Genomic DNA, 5,160 nt, shown 5'->3' with positions numbered 1-5,160 from the left:
GAGGTTTGTTATTAGAGACAAAAACCATAAAACTGTACCACAAAGTGTGCCTGATTATGTGAACTTTGCTGGGGGGTGGTAAGAAGTTCTACATAAGCTTAAGGTTGGCTGCCCTTATGTGTTAATATTTTAACAGTTCAGAGTATACTTTTTAAGGTACGTGTGAAATGAAAATGTTCCACTGTTGTAGGAGTGACGATATTATCCAGCACATAATTCTGAATCTGATACTAACTAGTTCCAGAACCTTAGCCAAGCCACTCTGAATCTCCTTTCTCTACATGTAAAATGAGGTGAGGATCCAAAGACATAATAGATGTGAAAACACACTGGAAAATAAAAACCATCATACAAATGCCATAAACTGTTATTCTGCCCTGCCAAAAAATGGAATGATCAGTTAATTCAAGTGGGATGGATTCAACATGCCAGTTCTTTGAGGTAAAGAGACCTCCAAATGGACGGATTGTCAGAATTTTCCATCCAGATGCTTGCTCCTCTGTCCATTTAGCCTAAGTCAACTCGAAGGCATCCCTTATGCTACATACACTCCTTATCAATTAAGCTCTCATTTATATACTTAGGTTTTCGTTTTGTTTTTTTTTCACGTGGTCAAGATTCATTTCAAGGCCTGAAAACACTGACTAATCGAAAATGGCCCTACTGCAATTTCTTATAATATATAAATACTTTATATATGAAACTTAAAAAAATGTAGACACTATTAACTAACTCCTAAACCACACACTATAGGCTTTTCAAAAGCAATTGTTATTTAACAAAATGTAAGGTGACAATATCAAAGAATTTTCACACTTAATGAGGACACAACCAGTCGCAAGCTACTCAAACACAAATCTTTCTTACACTTTCCATGTTTGTTTTTAACTTTGTTTCACAGAACCACTGATAATTGAGGCTTCTTTCAAGTATAGGATTTCTAACATTAAATTACATTTTCTAAGTATTTCTATAAAGAAGAAATGAAAAAGACACATACTACATTGTTTGCCATAAATTCATACACCAAAAAGTCAAAACATTCCTGCTTCCCCCTTCTCCAACATTAGCTTTAGATGTTCTTCTATATATATAAACAGTTTTGTTAAAATCAGTTCTCATTTATGTAGATTAGGGGGAAATGGTTTTGTAATGAGTTATCTTTCAAATTATCTTCTAGATAGCACTCTTTAGCCTTAAATTACATTGTGCACACACAACTATAACAGTCTGCATTTGCTCAGGAACATACAGTCACATTAAAAACAAATAACTTTGTATTTCATAGTTTAGTTGGCTCTTAAATAGTTTCCCTAAGGGGAGAAACAAGTATTTTGTGTTGTTTAAGAAACTGGTATATATAAATGAAATGCTAGGTGTTCGTTTAAACTTTGAGGAAACCTACAGATGAACATTTGGGTGTTTTTTCTAAAATGCAAGAGATGTGCACTTAATCACTGTTCATATATTGAAGCAATGGGATGACAGATACAGACGCAGATGAAACTACATTTTGTAAATGTAAAGTTGGATATTCTAAATGGAATAACTGACACTGACAATTGTTTACAGGAAACAAAGGTTAAGAAAAATGTTGAAGAATATCTACTCTTAAAAAGAGAGAAGTGTTATACAACACAAAAATGAGAACTAGAGATTCGAAAAACACTCATTTTACTGTTTTAAAAGAAAAACAAAAAAATAATAGGGAGAGAGCCTAGACCAATTAGAACTGAGGCAGCTGTAACAAAAATGGAACACAGTACAATGATTTGAGCCCTTAAAGGAAATGACTAACTAAAATGAAATTTCACAAGTCTTCACGTCTATAATAATATATGAATGCACAAAATATCAAAAATACGAAGTCTGGATTTTTCCCCTTAGGTTTGTAATAAACTGTCAAACCTTTGCTTAATATTGTTACTTTTATGAGCCTTCTGATTAGCAGAGCATGCTATACAGGTACATGCATGCTAGAATTTTACCATGAGAATTATAGTTCTCATCTCAGACTAGTGACTTGCCTGTTACCCATATTTATATATATTTCATTTCCATTATAAAACACTTAAGACCTTTCTAGTGGTACATTTTAATCAACATATTACATAAAAAAGAATCTTGATTTTTTAAATGAACCTCTTTAGTACTGTAACATGATGGGTTTAATTGAATAGCTGGAACATAATATGGTAACTAAATTGTACTGTTTAATTCACAGCTGTAGGAAAACATTTGATTTTTAAAATATAACCAAGATGAAGCTGTAGAGTTATGAGCAGCAAAATATTAGAAAACAGTGAATGAATAAATAAGATGCTTTTCCTTCAGTGGCCATTCATTATTTTGCTTTTAGGAACCTGGAAGAAATTGTCTTCTTTGAGTTTCAAATGTTCTAGTAAATCTAGTCGTTTCTTAGCTTCCTCAATATCACCTTGAATTGCTGAAATAAGTGACTCTAAAGAATCAAAGTTCTTTTCTGGTCTGAGGTAGCCGGCGATGGCCACGTTGAGAATTTCCTCTTTGAAAGTATGCATGATATTAGTTTCCATGGACTTTTCTGTATTCTTGTAGTATGGGTTCCATCCTATGCTCACCACCATCTTATGGGCGTCTCCACTTCCAACACTGGCCCAACCATAATATATGCCAGTGGATGCATCAGCTGGAAGATTATCTACTACTGGTTCAGGAAAGTTAGCTGTAGGGACGCCCTGCTGCTTGGGGCCGCGACCGAAGCCCCGCACCACCTGGCCGCGACAGAAGTACGGCAGGTGCCTCATGACGCCGTCCGCTCGGGGTGCGGGCTGCGGTCCAGTCCGCGCGTCCCGCGGAGCTGCCGTCGAGGCGGTGCCCGGACCCCCCCGGACCATGCAGGGGACAGGGGCGGGAGCTCCGCAGGCCGGCCGGCCGGGCAAGCGCACGGGCGTACTACAGGCCGAGCAGCGCGGACAACACGCCGCGAGACGCTCACGCCGCTGACCGAACAGAAGGTGCCGGGCGACTCAGACGCTGCGTCTGGGCTCCGGAACGCCGGTCGACAGCTGAAGGGCGGCTGTGGGCCGGGAGCGGAGAGGGGGCGGGCCGCTTGGGAGGACCCCCCAGCCCACCGAGCGCCGCGGGCCTACGCACTCTGCCCAGGCCGAGCCGATACTTAGATTTTAATCACACAACAAATCTTGGCCTGCTGCAAAGTAAAAACCAGGAAGAGAGTGTGTGATCCATCTTTAAAACTCACCAGCTAACACCCTGAAGAAACAGAAAGGTAGCCAAGCATTCCCAACCAGACACCACCAATGAACAGTTATATGAATGAGTATGTGGTGGGCACATTCTGGATCATAATGCAGCAGAGGATCTCATTCATTTCACTGCAAAGCTTATTGTAACGAAAACCGAGACCCTACTTTCTGACCAGCCTGTTTCTACAACATGAATACTTCACTTTCTTGGTTTTCAACTGGAGGTGAGAAACAATGTTTTGAGAGTATCTGACACCTTCAATAAAAAAGAAGGCAACAAGAAAATATGCTGAGAGATTCTTCTCTAGTCCAGGAAACCTAAATAAAAGTCTCAAACCAAACACCACTAACACAGTTGCAGCACTTAGAAAAGTCGGTAGCATTTGCCTAGTAATAATCTAGACTCCACAGAGTGCTCTCTTAGGGACATAGGTTCCTTTCCTTTCTTCTTACATTCATATCCGATTTTAGTGATCATTGTTAAACATTTAACGGGATTGATTCAACTGACTGGCTACATTTTGACAGCTCAAAGTACCAAGTTATTTAATTAACTCTTTTTCAATTAACATAGTTGCTGCTAACCTGGTGTAAATTAAGTCTCCTCAGACTCTAGAAAAAGAGAGAAAGGAGGCCAATGGGACTGAGATTTCTATTGCATATCCCCTGCTGTCAAAAGTTTCCAGTTCAGGTCAGACCCATAAAAGAATGTCTTTTTTGTGGTTAAGTGTTAACTGGCAGCCAGGTGCTAAGATAGTGCTGAATCAGCCAAGAAGAGAGGGAGTAAAAGGAAGAAGAAAGTTTGGTTTATAGGCTGAAGTGAGCAAAGGAAACAGAGCCTGGCGAGAGTTATATATTGCTCCAGGCGGGCACAGGTGGATGGAACTGCAGGCCAGGTCAGAAAGAGAGAAAGATTTATGTTCTGTGCAAACAAAAGGCCAGAAGAAAAATCACCAATCCGGTTGGGCAGCTCTGAAGTGAAGGAAACAGCTGTTCATACAGTGAGGGAATGGTCAGGTAAGACGAGCTGGAAATAGTCATCAGAAGGCCATCTGCTGACCTGGGAAGGCATGCCCTCGAGGCACGGAACAAATCCTGTCCTCCAGGAGGCCACGCGGAGGGGCCAGTACTGGCCAGGCCAGGAAACAATGCCAGGACGAGGCATTAAAGTTACATGAGCCTCATGTAAGAAGTTGCCTGGCGAGTTTACTTCCGAATGTGAAGTCGAGTGGAAACACAATGTTTTCTTCTTTGAGAACTTGGCAGACCCACTCCACCGGGCCTCTCTGTAAAGCAAGAATGCGGAGAGGTAGTTCATCAAATGCCAGTGCCCCGTTACCCATCACCTTCTCCGGAGGCTGCCGCTCCACCCCTCCTGGCCACTGGTGGGGGTAGCCGTCAGCTTGGGGCAGCTGCTGGCTTGGGGACAGTGCCACAGCACCCCAAGAACTTGTGGCCTAAGTGAGGAGAGTGGATGGGAGGTGGCCTTTGACCATGGAAGGCAGCCTGCTGGGCAATAGGATGGGCAAGCCAGAAGGGGCACAGAAAGGCAGGCGGAAATGAGAGCAGGAACTGGCAATGACCTTGCATTAATGGGCAGCATACCCCACTGAAATAAAGGCTGGCATGAGTGGGGCTTTGCTCTAAGGAAGCCGGCAGCAGCTGGGTCCTACCAATACTAATGAGCGTCATTATATCCCTTGTACAGACGAGCCAAATTTCAGACAAAAGGTGGGAGAGAGAAAAGATTTATATCATAACACAAAATACAAAATGTATGACCAAATGTCATGAAAGAACCAACTGATAATTGGTGGGACAGCAAAGGCAATCAGAAGAAAGCACTGCCTGTCCAAAGTACTAAGATTAATAAGAGTGTTATGGCATTATTAGTGACCAAAATACAAAGCTGAAG

At 41.7% G+C, this 5,160-nt stretch overlaps 1 pseudogene; it reads right to left on the bottom strand.

Annotated features, from left to right (window-relative positions):
• Positions 1 to 2,328: 2,328 nt before the first annotated feature.
• LOC115864868 (riboflavin kinase pseudogene) lies at positions 2,329 to 2,786 on the bottom strand (annotated as a pseudogene).
• Between the last annotated feature and the right edge of the window lie 2,374 nt (positions 2,787 to 5,160).

This window comes from Globicephala melas, chromosome 2 (assembly GCF_963455315.2).
Source record: "Globicephala melas chromosome 2, mGloMel1.2, whole genome shotgun sequence".
Lineage (NCBI taxonomy): Eukaryota > Metazoa > Chordata > Mammalia > Artiodactyla > Delphinidae > Globicephala > Globicephala melas.
This window is presented reverse-complemented; position numbering and strand designations above follow the sequence as displayed.